The sequence below is a fragment of the Lissotriton vulgaris genome, chromosome 9 (genome assembly GCF_964263255.1).
Source record: "Lissotriton vulgaris chromosome 9, aLisVul1.2, whole genome shotgun sequence".
NCBI lineage: Eukaryota > Metazoa > Chordata > Amphibia > Caudata > Salamandridae > Lissotriton > Lissotriton vulgaris.
The window spans coordinates 539,694,873-539,720,968 of NC_141697.1; the positions used below are offsets into that span (position 1 = coordinate 539,694,873).

General features: G+C 43.7%; 13 non-coding genes across 13 annotated transcripts; all 13 read right to left on the minus strand.

Annotated features, from left to right (window-relative positions):
* Positions 1 to 2,211: 2,211 nt before the first annotated feature.
* TRNAG-UCC (transfer RNA glycine (anticodon UCC)) lies at positions 2,212 to 2,283 on the minus strand. The gene has a single exon. It is a non-coding gene; the product is annotated as a tRNA-Gly (tRNA).
* A 1,516-nt stretch (positions 2,284 to 3,799) lies between these two features.
* TRNAG-CCC (transfer RNA glycine (anticodon CCC)) lies at positions 3,800 to 3,871 on the minus strand. Its single transcript has one exon. It is a non-coding gene; the product is annotated as a tRNA-Gly (tRNA).
* A 1,529-nt stretch (positions 3,872 to 5,400) lies between these two features.
* TRNAG-UCC (transfer RNA glycine (anticodon UCC)) lies at positions 5,401 to 5,472 on the minus strand. The gene has a single exon. It is a non-coding gene; the product is annotated as a tRNA-Gly (tRNA).
* Positions 5,473 to 6,984: 1,512 nt separating this feature from the next.
* Positions 6,985 to 7,056, minus strand: TRNAG-CCC (transfer RNA glycine (anticodon CCC)). The gene has a single exon. It is a non-coding gene; the product is annotated as a tRNA-Gly (tRNA).
* A 1,534-nt stretch (positions 7,057 to 8,590) lies between these two features.
* On the minus strand, positions 8,591 to 8,662 carry TRNAG-UCC (transfer RNA glycine (anticodon UCC)). Its single transcript has one exon. It is a non-coding gene; the product is annotated as a tRNA-Gly (tRNA).
* A 1,504-nt stretch (positions 8,663 to 10,166) lies between these two features.
* TRNAG-CCC (transfer RNA glycine (anticodon CCC)) lies at positions 10,167 to 10,238 on the minus strand. Its single transcript has one exon. It is a non-coding gene; the product is annotated as a tRNA-Gly (tRNA).
* Positions 10,239 to 11,772: 1,534 nt separating this feature from the next.
* On the minus strand, positions 11,773 to 11,844 carry TRNAG-UCC (transfer RNA glycine (anticodon UCC)). The gene has a single exon. It is a non-coding gene; the product is annotated as a tRNA-Gly (tRNA).
* Positions 11,845 to 13,355: 1,511 nt separating this feature from the next.
* TRNAG-CCC (transfer RNA glycine (anticodon CCC)) lies at positions 13,356 to 13,427 on the minus strand. Its single transcript has one exon. It is a non-coding gene; the product is annotated as a tRNA-Gly (tRNA).
* A 1,530-nt stretch (positions 13,428 to 14,957) lies between these two features.
* TRNAG-UCC (transfer RNA glycine (anticodon UCC)) lies at positions 14,958 to 15,029 on the minus strand. The gene has a single exon. It is a non-coding gene; the product is annotated as a tRNA-Gly (tRNA).
* A 1,523-nt stretch (positions 15,030 to 16,552) lies between these two features.
* Positions 16,553 to 16,624, minus strand: TRNAG-CCC (transfer RNA glycine (anticodon CCC)). Its single transcript has one exon. It is a non-coding gene; the product is annotated as a tRNA-Gly (tRNA).
* Positions 16,625 to 18,159: 1,535 nt separating this feature from the next.
* Positions 18,160 to 18,231, minus strand: TRNAG-UCC (transfer RNA glycine (anticodon UCC)). The gene has a single exon. It is a non-coding gene; the product is annotated as a tRNA-Gly (tRNA).
* A 1,512-nt stretch (positions 18,232 to 19,743) lies between these two features.
* On the minus strand, positions 19,744 to 19,815 carry TRNAG-CCC (transfer RNA glycine (anticodon CCC)). Its single transcript has one exon. It is a non-coding gene; the product is annotated as a tRNA-Gly (tRNA).
* Positions 19,816 to 22,928: 3,113 nt separating this feature from the next.
* Positions 22,929 to 23,000, minus strand: TRNAG-CCC (transfer RNA glycine (anticodon CCC)). Its single transcript has one exon. It is a non-coding gene; the product is annotated as a tRNA-Gly (tRNA).
* Positions 23,001 to 26,096: the final 3,096 nt, after the last annotated feature.

Sequence of the window (26,096 nt, forward strand, 5' to 3'; positions counted from 1 at the left end):
CCGGTGAGGGCTTGCCCGGTGTGAGGCTTTTGAGCGTTTGGGAGCGTTGTGGACGTTGGACAGGAAACTATGCGAATATGAAGCCTCCAACATTCCTGCTTCAGTGAGTGGTTCTTTCCATGGACATCTGACTCTTGGATTCCTCTCAACTTGCCTTCTGATAAAACATTTTGTGAGCAGCAGTTTCCTTCGACAGCTACAAGGTGGCGCTACATTCAGGTGAGAGCACAAGTATGCACAAAATGTTAGGGACTTTTGCCAGATTTATCGGTGGATCTTGCATATTTTTTTCAGAGGCTAAATATTGCCTAGAAATGCTTTTTAACATAGAGATGCTGGAGTTACAATGTCTGGTCGGGCCTCAGCCCTTCCATTGTTTGCCCACTGTAACAAATTTATTACCAGCACATGTGTGTTGTGACTCTGCTTTATGAAACTTATCATATATTAGGACAATGTATGTAGCAGAAGGTGCGATTGAGATATTTGCCCACGTATTTGTTTATTTTTTTATATATGGCTGATTAATCTGTTCGTGAAATTTCCGTTTTGTGACATGTTGCATTACAATATATCCTGCTTGCAGAATATATAAGTATTTTCAGTGCGTTGGCCGGGAATCGAACCCGGGTCAACTGCTTGGGAAGCAGCTATGCTCAACACTATACCACCAACGCCCTCTGATGTGTTAGCTCTCGGTTCTAAATATTACGTTGCAGAAATCAATGACTATCTTGCACCAGCTTCAATGGTGCATTTGGTTTAGATACCAACATGAGAAGCAGTAGAACGTTTTTTGCAGAGGGTAAGGAACTGGGGATTGAAACCAAGGACAAAGTTGTGCAGAAGAGAAGAAATGAAAAGCAACAGTACAAATAGTAGAAATGAGCATATATAGGCAGCATGGGAAGCAAAGCAGGGAAGAGAAAGAGAACATTCCATGAAATGCCCAGGAGATAGATAAGAGCAGAACAAAAAGGGAAGAATGAAATTCAAAGCATGCCCAGAAAGTTGTGTGAAGCTCCCACCAGTCAGTCATTTATGGTTATAATTGTGTGTCTTTACTTTCAAAGTACAGGGTTGTACCTTTCACGATCACTCTTGTATTACACAGACACGAATAGTTGAGAAGTCTTTTCTCACATAGCTGGCACAAGCTTGCACTTTTCCTTTCTGGCTATGTGGAAATGACAGCTTGGTCCTTGGAAGGAAAATCAAGCAAAATTAGCAGAGGATGGTTTCGATCCATCGACCTCTGGGTTATGGGCCCAGCACGCTTCCGCTGCGCCACTCTGCTCCTTTGTGAAAGTGTTCTCTTTATGCAGATGAGGAGGCATTCAGAGAAGTGACGTGGGATTGGTCGGGCTCTCACCTCATTTGCCTAAGTATATCGCAAGGCATGCTGGGTGCAGAAAATCTTTATCTTCCCCTCTCACAATCAGTCACAACTGAAAGTCCAGACCCTCTTAGGCACTAGCCGTTTCAGGCCTTTAACAAGACAACAGCTCTCCGACGCTCTCTGTCTCTCTCTCTCTCTGTGATCCTAGTGCTTGCATGCTCAGTATTTGGCTTTTCCTGGGAGCCAGAGATCTACCCGGTGAGGGCTTGCCGGGTATAAGGCTTTAGAGCGTTTGGGAGCGTTCGGTACATGAGAGGACGTTGGACTGGAAGCTATGCAAATTTGAAGCATCCAAACTTCCTGCTGCAGTCGGAGGCTCTTTCCATGGACATCTGCCTTTTGGATTCCTCTAAACTTGCCCTCTGATGAAACATTTTGTGAGCTGCAGTTACCTCCGACGGCTACAAGGTGGTGCTACATTCAGGTGAGGGCACAAGTATGCACAAAATGTTGGGGACTTTTGCCAGATTTATTGCTGGATCTTGCATATTTTTTTCAGAGGCTAAATATTGCCTAGGAAATGCTTTTTAACATAGAGATGCTGGAGTTAAAATGTCTGGTCGGGCCTCAGCCCTTTCATTGTCTGCCCACTGTAACATATTTTTTTACCAGTACATGTGAGTGGTGACTCTGCTTTATGAAACTTATCATATATTAGGACAATGAATATAGCAGAAGGGGCGATCGAAATGCTTGCCTACATATTTGTTTATTTTTTATATAATGGCTGATTAACCTCTTAATTATATTACCATTTTGTGAAATGTTGCTTTAAAATATATCCTGCTTGCAGAATATATAAGTATTTGTACTGCGTTGGCCGGGAATCGAACCCGGGTCAACTGCTTGGAAGGCAGCTATGCTCACCACTATACCACCAACGCCCTCTGATCTTTGCGCTCTCGGTTCTAAACATTAGGACCCTGAGTTCAATGACTATCATGCACCAGCTTCAATGGTGCATTTGGTTTAGATACCAACATGAAAAGCAATAGAAAGTTTTTGTAGAGGGTAAGGAACTGGGATTGAAACCAAGGACAAAGCTGTGCAGAAGAGAAGAATGGAAAGCAGCAATACAAATAATAGATATGAACACATAGAGGCAGCATGGGAAGCAAAGCAGGGAAGAGAAATAGAGAACATTCCATGAAATGCCCAGGAGATAGATAAGAGCAGAACAAAAAAGGGAAGAATGAAATTCAAAGCCTCCACATAAAAGTGTTTGAAGGTCCCACCAATCATTCATGCTTATTATTGTGTGCCTTTACTTTCAAAGTACAGTGTGGATCCTTTGACGATCCCTCTCTTGTATTTCAGCAGACACAGATAGTTGAGAAGTCTTTTCTCACATAGCTGGCACACGCTTGCGCTTTTCCTTGCTGGCAGCGTGGAAATGACAGCTTGGTCCTTGGAAGTAAAATCAAGCAAAATTAGCAGAGGATGGTTTCGATCCATCGACCTCTGGGTTATGGGCCCAGCACGCTTCCGCTGCGCCACTCTGCTCTGTTGTGAAAGTGTTCTTTTTATGCAGATAAGGAGCATTAAGCAGAGTAGCATGGGATTGGTCTGGCTCTCACCTCATTTGCATAAGTATATCCCAAGGCATGCTGGGTGCAGAAAAACTTCATCTTCCCCTCTCACAATCAGTCATAACTGAAAGTCAGACACTCTTAGGCACTAGCCGTTTCAGGCCTTTATCAAGACAGTAGCTCTTGAACCATTTCTCTCTCTCTCTGTGATCCTAGCACTAGCATGCTCAGGATTTGGCTTTACCTGGGAGCCAGAGATATACCGGGTGAGGACTTGCCCGGTGTGAGGCTTTTGAGCGTTTGGGAGCGTTCGGGACGTGAGTGGACGTTGGACAGGAAACTATGCGAATATGAAGCCTCCAACATTCCTGCTTCAGTGAGTGGTTCTTTCCATGGACATCTGACTCTTGGATTCCTCTCAACTTGCCTTCTGATAAAACATTTTGTGAGCAGCAGTTTCCTTCGACAGCTACAAGGTGGCGCTACATTCAAGTGAGAGCACAAGTATGCACAAAATGTTAGGGACTTTTGCCAGATTTATCGGTGGATCTTGCATATTTTTTTCAGAGGCTAGATATTGCCTAGAAATGCTTTTTAACATAGAGATGCTGGAGTTACAATGTCTGGTCGGGCCTCAGCCCTTCCATTGTTTGCCCACTGTAACAAATTTATTACCAGCACATGTGTGTTGTGACTCTGCTTTATGAAACTTATCATATATTAGGACAATGTATGTAGCAGAAGGTGCGATTGAGATGTTTGCCCACGTATTTGTTTATTTTTTTATATATGGCTGATTAATCTGTTCGTGAAATTTCCATTTTGTTACATGACAATATATCCTGCTTGCAGAATATATAAGTATTTTCAGTGCGTTGGCCGGGAATCGAACCCGGGTCAACTGCTTGGGAAGCAGCTATGCTCACCACTATACCACCAACGCCCTCTGATGTGTTAGCTCTCGGTTCTAAATATTACGTTGCAGAAATCAATGACTATCTTGCACCATCTTCAATGGTGCATTCGGTTTAGATACCAACATGAGAAGCAGTAGAACGTTTTTTGCAGAGGGTAAGGAACTGGGGATTGAAACCAAGGACAAAGTTGTGCAGAAGAGAAGAAATGAAAAGCAACAGTACAAATAGTGGAAATGAGCATATATAGGCAGCATGGGAAGCAAAGCAGGGAAGAGAAAGAGAACATTCCATGAAATGCCCAGGAGATAGATAAGAGCAGAACAAAAAGGGAAGAATGAAATTCAAGGCATGCCCAGAAAGTTGTGTGAAGCTCCCACCAGTCATTTATGGTTATAATTGTGTGTCTTTACTTTCAAAGTACAGGGTTGTACCTTTCACGATCACTCTTGTATTACACAGACACGAATAGTTGAGAAGTCTTTTCTCACATAGCTGGCACAAGCTTGCACTTTTCCTTTCTGGCAATGTGGAAATGACAGCTTGGTCCTTGGAAGGAAAATCAAGCAAAATTAGCAGAGGATGGTTTCAATCCATCGACCTCTGGGTTATGGGCCCAGCACGCTTCCGCTGCGCCACTCTGCTCCTTTGTGAAAGTGTTCTCTTTATGCAGATGAGGAGGCATTCAGAGAAGTGACGTGGGATTGGTCGGGCTCTCACCTCATTTGCCTAAGTATATCGCAAGGCATGCTGGGTGCAGAAAATCTTTATCTTCCCCTCTCACAATCAGTCACAACTGAAAGTCCAGACCCTCTTAGGCACTAGCCGTTTCAGGCCTTTAACAAGACAACAGCTCTCCGACGCTCTCTGTCTCTCTCTCTCTCTGTGATCCTAGTGCTTGCATGCTCAGTATTTGGCTTTTCCTGGGAGCCAGAGATCTACCCGGTGAGGGCTTGCCGGTATAAGGCTTTAGAGCGTTTGGGAGCGTTCGGTACATGAGAGGACGTTGGACTTGAAGCTATGCAAATTTGAAGCATCCAAACTTCCTGCTGCAGTCGGAGGCTCTTTCCATGGACATCTGCCTTTTGGATTCCTCTAAACTTGCCCTCTGATGAAACATTTTGTGAGCTGCAGTTACCTCCGACGGCTACAAGGTGGTGCTACATTCAGGTGAGGGCACAAGTATGCACAAAATGTTGGGGACTTTTGCCAGATTTATTGCTGGATCTTGCATATTTTTTTCAGAGGCTAAATATTGCCTAGGAAATGCTTTTTAACATAGAGATGCTGGAGTTAAAATGTCTGGTCGGGCCTCAGCCCTTTCATTGTCTGCCCACTGTAACATATTTTTTTACCAGTACATGTGAGTGGTGACTCTGCTTTATGAAACTTATCATATATTAGGACAATGAATATAGCAGAAGGGGCGATCGAAATGCTTGCCTACATATTTGTTTATTTTTTATATAATGGCTGATTAACCTCTTAATTATATTACCAGTTTGTGAAATGTTGCTTTAAAATATATCCTGCTTGCAGAATATATATGTATTTGTACTGCGTTGGCCGGGAATCGAACCCGGGTCAACTGCTTGGAAGGCAGCTATGCTCACCACTATACCACCAACGCCCTCTGATCTTTGCGCTCTCGGTTCTAAACATTAGGACCCTGAGTTCAATGACTATCATGCACCAGCTTCAATGGTGCATTTGGTTTAGATACCAACATGAAAAGCAATAGAAAGTTTTTGTAGAGGGTAAGGAACTGGGATTGAAACCAAGGACAAAGCTGTGCAGAAGAGAAGAATGGAAAGCAGCAATACAAATAATAGATATGAACACATAGAGGCAGCATGGGAAGCAAAGCAGGGAAGAGAAATAGAGAACATTCCATGAAATGCCCAGGAGATAGATAAGAGCAGAACAAAAAAGGGAAGAATGAAATTCAAAGCCTCCACATAAAAGTGTTTGAAGGTCCCACCAGTCATTCATGCTTATTATTGTGTGCCTTTACTTTCAAAGTACAGTGTGGAGCTTTTGACGATCCCTCTCTTGTATTTCAGCAGACACAGATAGTTGAGAAGTCTTTTCTCACATAGCTGGCACAAGCTTGCGCTTTTCCTTGCTGGTAGCGTGGAAATGACAGCTTGGTCCTTGGAAGTAAAATCAAGCAAAATTAGCAGAGGATGGTTTCGATCCATCGACCTCTGGGTTATGGGCCCAGCACGCTTCCGCTGCGCCACTCTGCTCCGTTGTGAAAGTGTTCTTTTTATGCAGATAAGGAGCATTAGGCAGAGTAGCATGGGATTGGTCTGGCTCTCACCTCATTTGCATAAGTATATCCCAAGGCATGCTGGGTGCAGAAAAACTTCATCTTCCCCTCTCACAATCAGTCATAACTGAAAGTCAGACACTCTTAGGCAGTAGCCGTTTCAGGCCTTTATCAAGACAGTAGCTCTTGAACCATCTCTCTCTCGCTCTGTGATCCTAGCACTAGCATGCTCAGGATTTGGCTTTACCTTGGAGCCAGAGATATACCCGGTGAGGGCTTGCCCGGTGTGAGGCTTTTGAGCGTTTGGGAGCGTTGTGGACGTTGGACAGGAAACTATGCGAATATGAAGCCTCCAACATTCCTGCTTCAGTGAGTGGTTCTTTCCATGGACATCTGACTCTTGGATTCCTCTCAACTTGCCTTCTGATAAAACATTTTGTGAGCAGCAGTTTCCTTCGACAGCTACAAGGTGGCGCTACATTCAGGTGAGAGCACAAGTATGCACAAAATGTTAGGGACTTTTGCCAGATTTATCGGTGGATCTTGCATATTTTTTCAGAGGCTAGATATTGCCTAGAAATGCTTTTTAACATAGAGATGCTGGAGTTACAATGTCTGGTCGGGCCTCAGCCCTTCCATTGTTTGCCCACTGTAACAAATTTATTACCAGCACATGTGTGTTGTGACTCTGCTTTATGAAACTTATCATATATTAGGACAATGTATGTAGCAGAAGGTGCGATTGAGATGTTTGCCCACGTATTTGTTTATTTTTTTATATATGGCTGATTAATCTGTTCGTGAAATTTCCATTTTGTGACATGTTGCATTACAATATATCCTGCTTGCAGAATATATAAGTATTTTCAGTGCGTTGGCCGGGAATCGAACCCGGGTCAACTGCTTGGGAAGCAGCTATGCTCACCACTATACCACCAACGCCCTCTGATGTATTAGCTCTCGGTTCTAAATATTACGTTGCAGAAATCAATGACTATCTTGCACCAGCTTCAATGGTGCATTTGGTTTAGATACCAACATGAGAAGCAGTAGAACGTTTTTTGCAGAGGGTAAGGAACTGGGGATTGAAACCAAGGACAAAGTTGTGCAGAAGAGAAGAAATGAAAAGCAACAGTACAAATAGTAGAAATGAGCATATATAGGCAGCATGGGAAGCAAAGCAGGGAAGAGAAAGAGAACATTCCATGAAATGCCCAGGAGATAGATAAGAGCAGAACAAAAAGGGAAGAATGAAATTCAAAGCATGCCCAGAAAGTTGTGTGAAGCTCCCACCAGTCAGTCATTTATGGTTATAATTGTGTGTCTTTACTTTCAAAGTACAGGGTTGTACCTTTCACGATCACTCTTGTATTACACAGACACGAATAGTTGAGAAGTCTTTTCTCACATAGCTGGCACAAGCTTGCACTTTTCCTTTCTGGCTATGTGGAAATGACAGCTTGGTCCTTGGAAGGAAAATCAAGCAAAATTAGCAGAGGATGGTTTCGATCCATCGACCTCTGGGTTATGGGCCCAGCACGCTTCCGCTGTGCCACTCTGCTCCTTTGTGAAAGTGTTCTCTTTATGCAGATGAGGAGGCATTCAGAGAAGTGACGTGGGATTGGTCAGGCTCTCACCTCATTTGCCTAAGTATATCGCAAGGCATGCTGGGTGCAGAAAATCTTTATCTTCCCCTCTCACAATCAGTCACAACTGAAAGTCCAGACCCTCTTAGGCACTAGCCGTTTCAGGCCTTTAACAAGACAACAGCTCTCCGACGCTCTCTGTCTCTCTCTCTCTCTGTGATCCTAGTGCTTGCATGCTCAGTATTTGGCTTTACCTGGGAGCCAGAGATCTACCCGGTGAGGGCTTGCCGGGTATAAGGCTTTAGAGCGTTTGGGAGCATTCGGTACATGAGAGGACGTTGGACTGGAAGCTATGCAAATTTGAAGCATCCAAACTTCCTGCTGCAGTCGGAGGCTCTTTCCATGGACATCTGCCTTTTGGATCCCTCTAAACTTGCCCTCTGATGAAACATTTTGTGAGCTGCAGTTACCTCCGACGGCTACAAGGTGGTGCTACATTCAGGTGAGGGCACAAGTATGCACAAAATGTTGGGGACTTTTGCCAGATTTATTGCTGGATCTTGCATATTTTTTTCAGAGGCTAAATATTGCCTAGGAAATGCTTTTTAACATAGAGATGCTGGAGTTAAAATGTCTGGTCGGGCCTCAGCCCTTTCATTGTCTGCCCACTGTAACATATTTTTTTACCAGCACATGTGAGTGGTGACTCTGCTTTATGAAACTTATCATATATTAGGACAATGAATATAGCAGAAGGGGCGATCGACATGCTTGCCTACATATTTGTTTATTTTTTATATAATGGCTGATTAACCTCTTCATTATATTACCATTTTGTGAAATGTTGCTTTAAAATATATCCTGCTTGCAGAATATATAAGTATTTGTACTGCGTTGGCCGGGAATCGAACCCGGGTCCACTGCTTGGAAGGCAGCTATGCTCACCACTATACCACCAACGCCCTCTGATCTGTGCGCTCTCGGTTCTAAACATTAGGACCCTGAGTTCAATGACTATCATGCACCAGCTTCAATGGTGCATTTGGTTTAGATACCAACATGAAAAGCAATAGAAAGTTTTTGTAGAGGGTAAGGAACTGGGATTGAAACCAAGGACAAAGCTGTGCAGAAGAGAAGAATGGAAAGCAGCAATACAAATAATAGATATGAACACATAGAGGCAGCATGGGAAGCAAAGCAGGGAAGAGAAATAGAGAACATTCCATGAAATGCCCAGGAGATAGATAAGAGCAGAACAAAAAAGGGAAGAATGAAATTCAAAGCCTCCACATAAAAGTGTTTGAAGGTCCCACCACTCATTCATGCTTATTATTGTGTGCCTTTACTTTCAAAGTACAGTGTGGATCCTTTGACGATCCCTCTCTTGTATTTCAGCAGACACAGATAGTTGAGAAGTCTTTTCTCACATAGCTGGCACAAGCTTGCGCTTTTCCTTGCTGGTATGGTGGAAATGACAGCTTGGTCCTTGGAAGTAAAATCAAGCAAAATTAGCAGAGGATGGTTTCGATCCATCGACCTCTGGGTTATGGGCCCAGCACGCTTCCGCTGCGCCACTCTGCTCCGTTGTGAAAGTGTTCTTTTCATGCAGATAAGGAGCATTAAGCAGAGTAGCATGGGATTGGTCTGGCTCTCACCTCATTTGCATAAGTATATCCCAAGGCATGCTGGGTGCAGAAAAACTTCATCTTCCCCTCTCACAATCAGTCATAACTGAAAGTCAGACACTCTTAGGCACTAGCCGTTTCAGGCCTTTATCAAGACAGTAGCTCTTGAACCATCTCTCTCTCGCTCTGTGATCCTAGCACTAGCATGCTCAGGATTTGGCTTTACCTTGGAGCCAGAGATATACCCGGTGAGGGCTTGCCCGGTGTGAGGCTTTTGAGCGTTTGGGAGCGTTGTGGACGTTGGACAGGAAAATATGCGAATATGAAGCCTCCAACATTCCTGCTTCAGTGAGTGGTTCTTTCCATGGACATCTGACTCTTGGATTCCTCTCAACTTGCCTTCTGATAAAACATTTTGTGAGCAGCAGTTTCCTTCGACAGCTACAAGGTGGCGCTACATTCAGGTGAGAGCACAAGTATGCACAAAATGTTAGGGACTTTTGCCAGATTTATCGGTGGATCTTGCATATATTTTCAGAGGCTAGATATTGCCTAGAAATGCTTTTTAACATAGAGATGCTGGAGTTACAATGTCTGGTCGGGCCTCAGCCCTTCCATTGTTTGCCCACTGTAACAAATTTATTACCAGCACATGTGTGTTGTGACTCTGCTTTATGAAACTTATCATATATTAGGACAATGTATGTAGCAGAAGGTGCGATTGAGATGTTTGCCCACGTATTTGTTTATTTATGGCTGATTAATCTGTTTGTGAAATTTCCATTTTGTGACATGTTGCATTACAATATATCCTGCTTGCAGAATATATAAGTATTTTCAGTGCGTTGGCCGGGAATCGAACCCGGGTCAACTGCTTGGGAAGCAGCTATGCTCACCACTATACCACCAACGCCCTCTGATGTGTTAGCTCTCGGTTCTAAATATTACGTTGCAGAAATCAATGACTATCTTGCACCAGCTTCAATGGTGCATTTGGTTTAGATACCAACATGAGAAGCAGTAGAACGTTTTTTGCAGAGGGTAAGGAACTGGGGATTGAAACCAAGGACAAAGTTGTGCAGAAGAGAAGAAATGAAAAGCAACAGTACAAATAGTAGAAATGAGCATATATAGGCAGCATGGGAAGCAAAGCAGGGAAGAGAAAGAGAACATTCCATGAAATGCCCAGGAGATAGATAAGAGCAGAACAAAAAGGGAAGAATGAAATTCAAAGCATGCCCAGAAAGTTGTGTGAAGCTCCCACCAGTCAGTCATTTATGGTTATAATTGTGTGTCTTTACTTTCAAAGTACAGGGTTGTACCTTTCACGATCACTCTTGTATTACACAGACACGAATAGTTGAGAAGTCTTTTCTCACATAGCTGGCACAAGCTTGCACTTTTCCTTTCTGGCTATGTGGAAATGACAGCTTGGTCCTTGGAAGGAAAATCAAGCAAAATTAGCAGAGGATGGTTTCGATCCATCGACCTCTGGGTTATGGGCCCAGCACGCTTCCGCTGCGCCACTCTGCTCCTTTGTGAAAGTGTTCTCTTTATGCAGATGAGGAGGCATTCAGAGAAGTGACGTGGGATTGGTCAGGCTCTCACCTCATTTGCCTAAGTATATCGCAAGGCATGCTGGGTGCAGAAAATCTTTATCTTCCCCTCTCACAATCAGTCACAACTGAAAGTCCAGACCCTCTTAGGCACTAGCCGTTTCAGGCCTTTAACAAGACAACAGCTCTCCGACGCTCTCTGTCTCTCTCTCTCTCTGTGATCCTAGTGCTTGCATGCTCAGTATTTGGCTTTACCTGGGAGCCAGAGATCTACCCGGTGAGGGCTTGCCGGGTATAAGGCTTTAGAGCGTTTGGGAGCATTCGGTACATGAGAGGACGTTGGACTGGAAGCTATGCAAATTTGAAGCATCCAAACTTCCTGCTGCAGTCGGAGGCTCTTTCCATGGACATCTGCCTTTTGGATTCCTCTAAACTTGCCCTCTGATGAAACATTTTGTGAGCTGCAGTTACCTCCGACGGCTACAAGGTGGTGCTACATTCAGGTGAGGGCACAAGTATGCACAAAATGTTGGGGACTTTTGCCAGATTTATTGCTGGATCTTGCATATTTTTTTCAGAGGCTAAATATTGCCTAGGAAATGCTTTTTAACATAGAGATGCTGGAGTTAAAATGTCTGGTCGGGCCTCAGCCCTTTCATTGTCTGCCCACTGTAACATATTTTTTTACCAGCACATGTGAGTGGTGACTCTGCTTTATGAAACTTATCATATATTAGGACAATGAATATAGCAGAAGGGGCGATCGACATGCTTGCCTACATATTTGTTTATTTTTTATATAATGGCTGATTAACCTCTTCATTATATTACCATTTTGTGAAATGTTGCTTTAAAATATATCCTGCTTGCAGAATATATAAGTATTTGTACTGCGTTGGCCGGGAATCGAACCCGGGTCCACTGCTTGGAAGGCAGCTATGCTCACCACTATACCACCAACGCCCTCTGATCTGTGCGCTCTCGGTTCTAAACATTAGGACCCTGAGTTCAATGACTATCATGCACCAGCTTCAATGGTGCATTTGGTTTAGATACCAACATGAAAAGCAATAGAAAGTTTTTGTAGAGGGTAAGGAACTGGGATTGAAACCAAGGACAAAGCTGTGCAGAAGAGAAGAATGGAAAGCAGCAATACAAATAATAGATATGAACACATAGAGGCAGCATGGGAAGCAAAGCAGGGAAGAGAAATAGAGAACATTCCATGAAATGCCCAGGAGATAGATAAGAGCAGAACAAAAAAGGGAAGAATGAAATTCAAAGCCTCCACATAAAAGTGTTTGAAGGTCCCACCAGTCATTCATGCTTATTATTGTGTGCCTTTACTTTCAAAGTACAGTGTGGATCCTTTGACGATCCCTCTCTTGTATTTCAGCAGACACAGATAGTTGAGAAGTCTTTTCTCACATAGCTGGCACAAGCTTGCGCTTTTCCTTGCTGGTATGGTGGAAATGACAGCTTGGTCCTTGGAAGTAAAATCAAGCAAAATTAGCAGAGGATGGTTTCGATCCATCGACCTCTGGGTTATGGGCCCAGCACGCTTCCGCTGCGCCACTCTGCTCCGTTGTGAAAGTGTTCTTTTCATGCAGATAAGGAGCATTAAGCAGAGTAGCATGGGATTGGTCTGGCTCTCACCTCATTTGCTTAAGTATATCCCAAGGCATGCTGGGTGCAGAAAAACTTCATCTTCCCCTCTCACAATCAGTCATAACTGAAAGTCAGACACTCTTAGGCACTAGCCGTTTCAGGCCTTTATCAAGACAGTAGCTCTTGAACCATCTCTCTCTCGCTCTGTGATCCTAGCACTAGCATGCTCAGGATTTGGCTTTACCTTGGAGCCAGAGATATACCCGGTGAGGGCTTGCCCGGTGTGAGGCTTTTGAGCGTTTGGGAGCGTTGTGGACGTTGGACAGGAAACTATGCGAATATGAAGCCTCCAACATTCCTGCTTCAGTGAGTGGTTCTTTCCATGGACATCTGACTCTTGGATTCCTCTCAACTTGCCTTCTGATAAAACATTTTGTGAGCAGCAGTTTCCTTCGACAGCTACAAGGTGGCGCTACATTCAGGTGAGAGCACAAGTATGCACAAAATGTTAGGGACTTTTGCCAGATTTATCGGTGGATCTTGCATATTTTTTTCAGAGGCTAGATATTGCCTAGAAATGCTTTTTAACATAGAGATGCTGGAGTTACAATGTCTGGTCGGGCCTCAGCCCTTCCATTGTTTGCCCACTGTAACAAATTTATTACCAGCACATGTGTGTTGTGACTCTGCTTTATGAAACATCATATATTACGACAATGTATGTAGCAGAAGGTGCGATTGAGATGTTTGCCCACGTATTTGTTTATTTTTTTATATATGGCTGATTAATCTGTTCGTGAAATTTCCATTTTGTGACATGTTGCATTACAATATATCCTGCTTGCAGAATATATAAGTATTTTCAGTGCGTTGGCCGGGAATCGAACCCGGGTCAACTGCTTGGGAAGCAGCTATGCTCACCACTATACCACCAACGCCCTCTGATGTGTTAGCTCTCGGTTCTAAATATTACGTTGCAGAAATCAATGACTATCTTGCACCAGCTTCAATGGTGCATTTGGTTTAGATACCAACATGAGAAGCAGTAGAACGTTTTTTGCAGAGGGTAAGGAACTGGGGATTGAAACCAAGGACAAAGTTGTGCAGAAGAGAAGAAATGAAAAGCAACAGTACAAATAGTAGAAATGAGCATATATAGGCAGCATGGGAAGCAAAGCAGGGAAGAGAAAGAGAACATTCCATGAAATGCCCAGGAGATAGAAAAGAGCAGAACAAAAAGGGAAGAATGAAATTCAAAGCATGCCCAGAAAGTTGTGTGAAGCTCCCACCAGTCATTTTTGGTTATAATTGTGTGTCTTTACTTTCAAAGTACAGGGTTGCACCTTTCACGATCACTCTTGTATTACACAGACACGAATAGTTGAGAAGTCTTTTCTCACATAGCTGGCACAAGCTTGCACTTTTCCTTTCTGGCTATGTGGAAATGACAGCTTGGTCCTTGGAAGGAAAATCAAGCAAAATTAGCAGAGGATGGTTTCGATCCATCGACCTCTGGGTTATGGGCCCAGCACGCTTCCGCTGCGCCACTCTGCTCCTTTGTGAAAGTGTTCTCTTCATGCAGATGAGGAGGCATTCAGAGAAGTGACGTGGGATTGGTCGGGCTCTCACCTCATTTGCCTAAGTATATCGCAAGGCATGCTGGGTGCAGAAAATCTTTATCTTCCCCTCTCACAATCAGTCACAACTGAAAGTCCAGACCCTCTTAGGCACTAGCCGTTTCAGGCCTTTAACAAGACAACAGCTCTCCGACGCTCTCTGTCTCTCTCTCTCTCTGTGATCCTAGTGCTTGCATGCTCAGTATTTGGCTTTACCTGGGAGCCAGAGATCTATCCGGTGAGGGCTTGCCGGGTATAAGGCTTTAGAGCGTTTGGGAGCGTTCGGTACATGAGAGGACGTTGGACTGGAAGCTATGCAAATTTGAAGCATCCAAACTTCCTGCTGCAGTCGGAGGCTCTTTCCATGGACATCTGCCTTTTGGATTCCTCTAAACTTGCCCTCTGATGAAACATTTTGTGAGCTGCAGTTACCTCCGACGGCTACAAGGCTATGCTACATTCAGGTGAGGGCACAAGTATGCACAAAATGTTGGGGACTTTTGCCAGATTTATTGCTGGATCTTGCATATTTTTTTCAGAGGCTAAATATTGCCTAGGAAATGCTTTTTAACATAGAGATGCTGGAGTTAAAATGTCTGGTCGGGCCTCAGCCCTTTCATTGTCTGCCCACTGTAACATATTTTTTTACCAGCACATGTGAGTGGTGACTCTGCTTTATGTTACTTATCATATATTAGGACAATGAATATAGCAGAAGGGGCGATCGAAATGCTTGCCTACATATTTGTTTATTTTTTATATAATGGCTGATTAACCTCTTTATTATATTACCATTTTGTGAAATGTTGCTTTAAAATATATCCTGCTTGCAGAATATATAAGTATTTGTACTGCGTTGGCCGGGAATCGAACCCGGGTCAACTGCTTGGAAGGCAGCTATGCTCACCACTATACCACCAACGCCCTCTGATCTCTGCGCTCTCGGTTCTAAACATTGGGACCCTGAGTTCAATGACTATCATGCACCAGCTTCAATGGTGCATTTGGTTTAGATACCAACATGAAAAGCAATAGAAAGTTTTTGTAGAGGGTAAGGAACTGGGATTGAAACCAAGGACAAAGCTGTGCAGAAGAGAAGAATGGAAAGCAGCAATACAAATAATAGATATGAACACATAGAGGCAGCATGGGAAGCAAAGCAGGGAAGAGAAATAGAGAACATTCCATGAAATGCCCAGGAGATAGATAAGAGCAGAACAAAAAAGGGAAGAATGAAATTCAAAGCCTCCACATAAAAGTGTTTGAAGGTCCCACCAGTCATTCATGCTTATTATTGTGTGCCTTTACTTTCAAAGTACAGTGTGGATCCTTTGACGATCCCTCTCTTGTATTTCAGCAGACACAGATAGTTGAGAAGTCTTTTCTCACATAGCTGGCACACGCTTGCGCTTTTCCTTGCTGGCAGCGTGGAAATGACAGCTTGGTCCTTGGAAGTAAAATCAAGCAAAATTAGCAGAGGATGGTTTCGATCCATCGACCTCTGGGTTATGGGCCCAGCACGCTTCCGCTGCGCCACTCTGCTCCGTTGTGAAAGTGTTCTTTTTATGCAGATAAGGAGCATTAGGCAGAGTAGCATGGGATTGGTCTGGCTCTCACCTCATTTGCATAAGTATATCCCAAGGCATGCTGGGTGCAGAAAAACTTCATCTTCCCCTCTCACAAGCAGCCATAACTGAAAGTCAGACACTCTTAGGCACTAGCCGTTTCAGGCCTTTATCAAGACAGTAGCTCTTGAACCATCTCTCTCTCGCTCTGTGATCCTAGCACTAGCATGCTCAGGATTTGGCTTTACCTTGGAGCCAGAGATATACCCGGTGAGGGCTTGCCCGGTGTGAGGCTTTTGAGCGTTTGGGAGCGTTCGGGACGTGAGTGGACGTTGGACAGGAAACTATGCGAATATGAAGCCTCCAACATTCCTGCTTCAGTGAGTGGTTCTTTCCATGGACATCTGACTCTTGGATTCCTCTCAACTTGCCTTCTGATAAAACATTTTGTGAGCAGCAGTTTCCTTCGACAGCTACAAGGTGGCGCTACATTCAGGTGAGAGCACAAGTATGCACAAAATGTTAGGGACTTTTGCCAGATTTATCGGTGGATCTTGCATATTTTTTTCAGAGGCTAAATATTGCCTAGAAATGCTTTTTAACATAGAGATGCTGGAGTTACAATGTCTGGTCGGGCCTCAGCCCTTCCATTGTTTGCCCACTGTAACAAATTTATTACCAGCACATGTGTGTTGTGACTCTGCTTTATGAAACTTATCATATATTAGGACAATGTATGTAGCAGAAGGTGCGATTGAGATGTTTGCCCACGTATTTGTTTATTTTTTTATATATGGCTGATTAATCTGTTCGTGAAATTTCCATTTTGTGACATGTTGCATTACAATATATCCTGCTTGCAGAATATATAAGTATTTTCAGTGCGTTGGCCGGGAATCGAACCCGGGTCAACTGCTTGGGAAGCAGCTATGCTCACCACTATACCACCAACGCCCTCTGATGTGTTAGCTCTCGGTTCTAAATATTACGTTGCAGAAATTAAACGACTATCTTGCACCAGCTTCAATGGTGCATTTGGTTTAGATACCAACATGAGAAGCAGTAGAACGTTTTTTGCAGAGGGTAAGGAACTGGGGATTGAAACCAAGGACAAAGTTGTGCAGAAGAGAAGAAATGAAAAGCAACAGTACAAATAGTAGAAATGAGCATATATAGGCAGCATGGGAAGCAAAGCAGGGAAGAGAAAGAGAACATTCCATGAAATGCCCAGGAGATAGATAAGAGCAGAACAAAAAGGGAAGAATGAAATTCAAAGCATGCCCAGAAAGTTGTGTGAAGCTCCCACCAGTCAGTCATTTATGGTTATAATTGTGTGTCTTTACTTTCAAAGTACAGGGTTGTACCTTTCACGATCACTCTTGTATTACACAGACACGAATAGTTGAGAAGTCTTTTCTCACATAGCTGGCACAAGCTTGCACTTTTCATTTCTGGCTATGTGGAAATGACAGCTTGGTCCTTGGAAGGAAAATCAAGCAAAATTAGCAGAGGATGGTTTCGATCCATCGACCTCTGGGTTATGGGCCCAGCATGCTTCCGCTGCGCCACTCTGCTCCTTTGTGAAAGTGTTCTCTTTATGCAGATGAGGAGGCATTCAGAGAAGTGACGTGGGATTGGTCGGGCTCTCACCTCATTTGCCTAAGTATAACGCAAGGCATGCTGGGTGCAGAAAATCTTTATCTTCCCCTCTCACAATCAGTCACAACTGAAAGTCCAGACCCTCTTAGGCACTAGCCGTTTCAGGCCTTTAACAAGACAACAGCTCTCCGACGCTCTCTGTCTCTCTCTCTCTCTGTGATCCTAGTGCTTGCATGCTCAGTATTTGGCTTTACCTGGGAGCCAGAGATCTACCCGGTGAGGGCTTGCCGGGTATAAGGCTTTAGAGCGTTTGGGAGCGTTCAGTACATGAGAGGACGTTGGACTGGAAGCTATGCAAATTTGAAGCATCCAAACTTCCTGCTGCAGTCGGGGGCTCTTTCCATGGACATCTGCCTTTTGGATTCCTCTAAACTTGCCCTCTGATGAAACATTTTGTGAGCTGCAGTTACCTCCGACGGCTACAAGGTGGTGCTACATTCAGGTGAGGGCACAAGTATGCACAAAATGCTGGGGACTTTTGCCAGATTTATTGCTGGATCTTGCATATTTTTTTCAGAGGCTAAATATTGCCTAGGAAATGCTTTTTAACATAGAGATGCTGGAGTTAAAATGTCTGGTCGGGCCTCAGCCCTTTCATTGTCTGCCCACTGTAACATATTTTTTTACCAGTACATGTGAGTGGTGACTCTGCTTTATGAAACTTATCATATATTAGGACAATGAATATAGCAGAAGGGGCGATCGAAATGCTTGCCTACATATTTGTTTATTTTTTATATAATGGCTGATTAACCTCTTAATTATATTACCATTTTGTGAAATGTTGCTTTAAAATATATCCTGCTTGCAGAATATATAAGTATTTGTACTGCGTTGGCCGGGAATCGAACCCGGGTCAACTGCTTGGAAGGCAGCTATGCTCACCACTATACCACCAACGCCCTCTGATCTTTGCGCTCTCGGTTCTAAACATTAGGACCCTGAGTTCAATGACTATCATGCACCAGCTTCAATGGTGCATTTGGTTTAGATACCAACATGAAAAGCAATAGAAAGTTTTTGTAGAGGGTAAGGAACTGGGATTGAAACCAAGGACAAAGCTGTGCAGAAGAGAAGAATGGAAAGCAGCAATACAAATAATAGATATGAACACATAGAGGCAGCATGGGAAGCAAAGCAGGGAAGAGAAATAGAGAACATTCCATGAAATGCCCAGGAGATAGATAAGAGCAGAACAAAAAAGGGAAGAATGAAATTCAAAGCCTCCACATAAAAGTGTTTGAAGGTCCCACCAGTCATTCATGCTTATTATTGTGTGCCTTTACTTTCAAAGTACAGTGTGGAGCCTTTGACGATCCCTCTCTTGTATTTCAGCAGACACAGATAGTTGAGAAGTCTTTTCTCACATAGCTGGCACAAGCTTGCGCTTTTCCTTGCTGGTAGCGTGGAAATGACAGCTTGGTCCTTGGAAGTAAAATCAATCAAAATTAGCAGAGGATGGTTTCGATCCATCGACCTCTGGGTTATGGGCCCAGCACGCTTCCGCTGCGCCACTCTGCTCCGTTGTGAAAGTGTTCTTTTTATGCAGATAAGGAGCATTAGGCAGAGTAGCATGGGATTGGTCTGGCTCTCACCTCATTTGCATAAGTATATCCCAAGGCATGCTGGGTGCAGAAAAACTTCATCTTCCCCTCTCACAATCAGCCATAACTGAAAGTCAGACACTCTTAGGCACTAGCCGTTTCAGGCCTTTATCAAGACAGTAGCTCTTGAACCATCTCTCTCTCGCTCTGTGATCCTAGCACTAGCATGCTCAGGATTTGGCTTTACCTTGGAGCCAGAGATATACCCGGTGAGGGCTTGCCCGGTGTGAGGCTTTTGAGCGTTTGGGAGCGTTCGGGACGTTGGACAGGAAACTATGCGAATATGAAGCCTCCAACATTCCTGCTTCAGTGAGTGGTTCTTTCCATGGACATCTGACTCTTGGATTCCTCTCAACTTGCCTTCTGATAAAACATTTTGTGAGCAGCAGTTTCCTTCGACAGCTACAAGGTGGCGCTACATTCAGGTGAGAGCACAAGTATGCACAAAATGTTAGGGACTTTGGCCAGATTTATCAGTGGATCTTGCATATTTTTTCAGAGGCTAGATATTGCCTAGAAATGCTTTTTAACATAGAGATGCTGGAGTTACAATGTCTGGTCGGGCCTCAGCCCTTCCATTGTTTGCCCACTGTAACAAATTTATTACCAGCACATGTGTGTTGTGACTCTGCTTTATGAAACTTATCATATATTAGGACAATGTATGTAGCAGAAGGTGCGATTGAGATGTTTGCCCACGTATTTGTTTATTTTTTTATATATGGCTGATTAATCTGTTCGTGAAATTTCCATTTTGTGACATGTTGCATTACAATATATCCTGCTTGCAGAATATATAAGTATTTTCAGTGCGTTGGCCGGGAATCGAACCCGGGTCAACTGCTTGGGAAGCAGCTATGCTCACCACTATACCACCAACGCCCTCTGATGTGTTAGCTCTCGGTTCTAAATATTACGTTGCAGAAATCAATGACTATCTTGCACCAGCTTCAATGGTGCATTTGGTTTAGATACCAACATGAGAAGCAGTAGAACGTTTTTTGCAGAGGGTAAGGAACTGGGGATTGAAACCAAGGACAAAGTTGTGCAGAAGAGAAGAAATGAAAAGCAACAGTACAAATAGTAGAAATGAGCATATATAGGCAGCATGGGAAGCAAAGCAGGGAAGAGAAAGAGAACATTCCATGAAATGCCCAGGAGATAGATAAGAGCAGAACAAAAAGGGAAGAATGAAATTCAAAGCATGCCCAGAAAGTTGTGTGAAGCTCCCACCAGTCAGTCATTTGTGGTTATAATTGTGTGTCTTTACTTTCAAAGTACAGGGTTGTACCTTTCACGATCACTCTTGTATTACACAGACACGAATAGTTGAGAAGTCTTTTCTCACATAGCTGGCACAAGCTTGCACTTTTCCTTTCTGGCTATGTGGAAATGACAGCTTGGTCCTTGGAAGGAAAATCAAGCAAAATTAGCAGAGGATGGTTTCGATCCATCGACCTCTGGGTTATGGGCCCAGCACGCTTCCGCTGCGCCACTCTGCTCCTTTGTGAAAGTGTTCTCTTTATGCAGATGAGGAGGCATTCAGAGAAGTGACGTGGGATTGGTCAGGCTCTCACCTCATTTGCCTAAGTATATCGCAAGGCATGCTGGGTGCAGAAAATCTTTATCTTCCCCTCTCACAATCAGTCACAACTGAAAGTCCAGACCCTCTTAGGCACTAGCCGTTTCAGGCCTTTAACAAGACAACAGCTCTCCGACGCTCTCTGTCTCTCTCTCTCTCTGTGATCCTAGTGCTTGCATGCTCAGTATTTGGCTTTACCTGGGAGCCAGAGATCTACCCGGTGAGGGCTTGCCGGGTATAAGGCTTTAGAGCGTTTGGGAGCATTCGGTACATGAGAGGACGTTGGACTGGAAGCTATGCAAATTTGAAGCATCCAAACTTCCTGCTGCAGTCGGAGGCTCTTTCCATGGACATCTGCCTTTTGGATTCCTCTAAACTTGCCCTCTGATGAAACATTTTGTGAGCTGCAGTTACCTCCGACGGCTACAAGGTGGTGCTACATTCAGGTGAGGGCACAAGTATGCACAAAATGTTGGGGACTTTTGCCAGATTTATTGCTGGATCTTGCATATTTTTTTCAGAGGCTAAATATTGCCTAGGAAATGCTTTTTAACATAGAGATGCTGGAGTTAAAATGTCTGGTCGGGCCTCAGCCCTTTCATTGTCTGCCCACTGTAACATATTTTTTTACCATCACATGTGAGTGGTGACTCTGCTTTATGAAACTTATCATATATTAGGACAATGAATATAGCAGAAGGGGCGATCGACATGCTTGCCTACATATTTGTTTATTTTTTATATAATGGCTGATTAACCTCTTCATTATATTACCATTTTGTGAAATGTTGCTTTAAAATATATCCTGCTTGCAGAATATATAAGTATTTGTACTGCGTTGGCCGGGAATCGAACCCGGGTCCACTTTTTTGAAGGCAGCTATGCTCACCACTATACCACCAACGCCCTCTGATCTGTGCGCTCTCGGTTCTAAACATTAGGACCCTGAGTTCAATGACTATCATGCACCAGCTTCAATTGTGCATTTGGTTTAGATACCAACATGAAAAGCAATAGAAAGTTTTTGTAGAGGGTAAGGAACTGGGATTGAAACCAAGGACAAAGCTGTGCAGAAGAGAAGAATGGAAAGCAGCAATACAAATAATAGATATGAACACATAGAGGCAGCATGGGAAGCAAAGCAGGGAAGAGAAATAGAGAACATTCCATGAAATGCCCAGGAGATAGATAAGAGCAGAACAAAAAAGGGAAGAATGAAATTCAAAGCCTCCACATAAAAGTGTTTGAAGGTCCCACCAGTCATTCATGCTTATTATTGTGTGCCTTTGCTTTCAAAGTACAGTGTGGAGCCTTTGACGATCCCTCTCTTGTATTTCAGCAGACACAGATAGTTGAGAAGTCTTTTCTCACATAGCTGGCACAAGCTTGCGCTTTTCCTTGCTGGTAGCGTGGAAATGACAGCTTGGTCCTTGGAAGTAAAATCAAGCAAAATTAGCAGAGGATGGTTTCGATCCATCGACCTCTGGGTTATGGGCCCAGCACGCTTCCGCTGCGCCACACTGCTCCGTTGTGAAAGTGTTCTTTTTATGCAGATAAGGAGCATTAGGCAGAGTAGCATGGGATTGGTCTGGCTCTCACCTCATTTGCATAAGTATATCCCAAGGCATGCTGGGTGCAGAAAAACTTCATCTTCCCCTCTCACAATCAGTCATAACTGAAAGTCAGACACTCTTAGGCACTAGCCGTTTCAGGCCTTTATCAAGACAGTAGCTCTTGAACCATCTCTCTCTCGCTCTGTGATCCTAGCACTAGCATGCTCAGGATTTGGCTTTACCTTGGAGCCAGAGATATACCCGGTGAGAGGCTTTTGAGCGTTTGGGAGCGTTCGGGACGTGAGTGGACGTTGGACAGGAAACTATGCGAATATGAAGCCTCCAACATTCCTGCTTCAGTGAGTGGTTCTTTCCATGGACATCTGACTCTTGGATTCCTCTCAACTTGCCTTCTGATAAAACATTTTGTGAGCAGCAGTTTCCTTCGACAGCTACAAGGTGGCGCTACATTCAGGTGAGAGCACAAGTATGCACAAAATGTTAGGGACTTTTGCCAGATTTATCGGTGGATCTTGCATATTTTTTCAGAGGCTAGATATTGCCTAGAAATGCTTTTTAACATAGAGATGCTGGAGTTACAATGTCTGGTCGGGCCTCAGCCCTTCCATTGTTTGCCCACTGTAACAAATTTATTACCAGCACATGTGTGTTGTGACTCTGCTTTATGAAACTTATCATATATTAGGACAATGTATGTAGCAGAAGGTGCGATTGAGATGTTTGCCCACGTATTTGTTTATTTTTTTATATATGGCTGATTAATCTGTTCGTGAAATTTCCATTTTGTGACATGTTGCATTACAATATATCCTGCTTGCAGAATATATAAGTATTTTCAGGGCGTTGGCCGGGAATCGAACCCGGGTCAACTGCTTGGGAAGCAGCTATGCTCACCACTATACCACCAACGCCCTCTGATGTGTTAGCTCTCGGTTCTAAATATTACGTTGCAGAAATCAATGACTATCTTGCACCAGCTTCAATGGTGCATTTGGTTTAGATACCAACATGAGAAGCAGTAGAACGTTTTTTGCAGAGGGTAAGGAACTGGGGATTGAAACCAAGGACAAAGTTGTGCAGAAGAGAAGAAATGAAAAGCAACAGTACAAATAGTAGAAATGAGCATATATAGGCAGCATGGGAAGCAAAGCAGGGAAGAGAAAGAGAACATTCCATGAAATGCCCAGGAGATAGATAAGAGCAGAACAAAAAGGGAAGAATGAAATTCAAAGCATGCCCAGAAAGTTGTGTGAAGCTCCCACCAGTCATTTATGGTTATAATTGTGTGTCTTTACTTTCAAAGTACAGGGTTGTACCTTTCACGATCACTCTTGTATTACACAGACACGAATAGTTGAGAAGTCTTTTCTCACATAGCTGGCACAAGCTTGCACTTTTCCTTTCTGGCTATGTGGAAATGACAGCTTGGTCCTTGGAAGGAAAATCAAGCAAAATTAGCAGAGGATGGTTTCGATCCATCGACCTCTGGGTTATGGGCCCAGCACGCTTCCGCTGCGCCACTCTGCTCCTTTGTGAAAGTGTTCTCTTTATGCAGATGAGGAGGCATTCAGAGAAGTGACGTGGGATTGGTCGGGCTCTCACCTCATTTGCCTAAGTATATCGCAAGGCATGCTGGGTGCAGAAAATCTTTATCTTCCCCTCTCACAATCAGTCACAACTGAAAGTCCAGACCCTCTTAGGCACTAGCCGTTTCAGGCCTTTAACAAGACAACAGCTCTCCGACGCTCTCTGTCTCTCTCTCTCTCTGTGATCCTCGTGCTTGCATGCTCAGTATTTGGCTTTTCCTGGGAGCCAGAGATCTACCCGGTGAGGGCTTGCCGGTATAAGGCTTTAGAGCGTTTGGGAGTGTTCGGTACATGAGAGGACGTTGGACTGGAAGCTATGCAAATTTGAAGCATCCAAACTTCCTGCTGCAGTCGGAGGCTCTTTCCATGGACATCTGCCTTTTGGATTCCTCTAAACTTGCCCTCTGATGAAACATTTTGTGAGCTGCAGTTACCTCCGACGGCTACAAGGTGGTGCTACATTCAGGTGAGGGCACAAGTATGCACAAAATGTTGGGGACTTTTGCCAGATTTATTGCTGGATCTTGCATATTTTTTTCAGAGGCTAAATATTGCCTAGGAAATGCTTTTTAACATAGAGATGCTGGAGTGAAAATGTCTGGTCGGGCCTCAGCCCTTTCATTGTCTGCCCACTGTAACATATTTTTTTACCAGTACATGTGAGTGGTGACTCTGCTTTATGAAACTTATCATATATTAGGACAATGAATATAGCAGAAGGGGCGATCGAAATGCTTGCCTACATATTTGTTTATTTTTTATATAATGGCTGATTAACCTCTTAATTATATTACCATTTTGTGAAATGTTGCTTTAAAATATATCCTGCTTGCAGAATATATAAATATTTGTACTGCGTTGGCCGGGAATCGAACCCCGGTCAACTGCTTGGAAGGCAGCTATGCTCACCACTATACCACCAACGCCCTCTGATCTTTGCGCTCTCGGTTCTAAACATTAGGATCCTGAGTTCAATGACTATCATGCACCAGCTTCAATGGTGCATTTGGTTTAGATACCAACATGAAAAGCAATAGAAAGTTTTTGTAGAGGGTAAGGAACTGGGATTGAAACCAAGGACAAAGCTGTGCAGAAGAGAAGAATGGAAAGCAGCAATACAAATAATAGATATGAACACATAGAGGCAGCATGGGAAGCAAAGCAGGGAAGAGAAATAGAGAACATTCCATGAAATGCCCAGGAGATAGATAAGAGCAGAACAAAAAAGGGAAGAATGAAATTCAAAGCCTCCACATAAAAGTGTTTGAAGGTCCCACCACTCATTCATGCTTATTATTGTGTGCCTTTACTTTCAAAGTACAGTGTGGATCCTTTGACGATCCCTCTCTTGTATTTCAGCAGACACAGATAGTTGAGAAGTCTTTTCTCACATAGCTGGCACAAGCTTGCGCTTTTCCTTGCTGGTATGGTGGAAATGACAGCTTGGTCCTTGGAAGTAAAATCAAGCAAAATTAGCAGAGGATGGTTTCGATCCATCGACCTCTGGGTTATGGGCCCAGCACGCTTCCGCTGCGCCACTCTGCTCCGTTGTGAAAGTGTTCTTTTCATGCAGATAAGGAGCATTAAGCAGAGTAGCATGGGATTGGTCTGGCTCTCACCTCATTTGCATAAGTATATCCCAAGGCATGCTGGGTGCAGAAAAACTTCATCTTCCCCTCTCACAATCAGTCATAACTGAAAGTCAGACACTCTTAGGCACTAGCCGTTTCAGGCCTTTATCAAGACAGTAGCTCTTGAACCATCTCTCTCTCGCTCTGTGATCCTAGCACTAGCATGCTCAGGATTTGGCTTTACCTTGAAGCCAGAGATATACCCGGTGAGGGCTTGCCCGGTGTGAGGCTTTTGAGCGTTTGGGAGCGTTGTGGACGTTGGACAGGAAAATATGCGAATATGAAGCCTCCAACATTCCTGCTTCAGTGAGTGGTTCTTTCCATGGACATCTGACTCTTGGATTCCTCTCAACTTGCCTTCTGATAAAACATTTTGTGAGCAGCAGTTTCCTTCGACAGCTACAAGGTGGCGCTACATTCAGGTGAGAGCACAAGTATGCACAAAATGTTAGGGACTTTGGCCAGATTTATCAGTGGATCTTGCATATTTTTTCAGAGGCTAGATATTGCCTAGAAATGCTTTTTAACATAGAGATGCTGGAGTTACAATGTCTGGTCGGGCCTCAGCCCTTCCATTGTTTGCCCACTGTAACAAATTTATTACCAGCACATGTGTGTTGTGACTCTGCTTTATGAAACTTATCATATATTAGGACAATGTATGTAGCAGAAGGTGCGATTGAGATGTTTGCCCACGTATTTGTTTATTTTTTTATATATGGCTGATTAATCTGTTCGTGAAATTTCCATTTTGTGACATGTTGCATTACAATATATCCTGCTTGCAGAA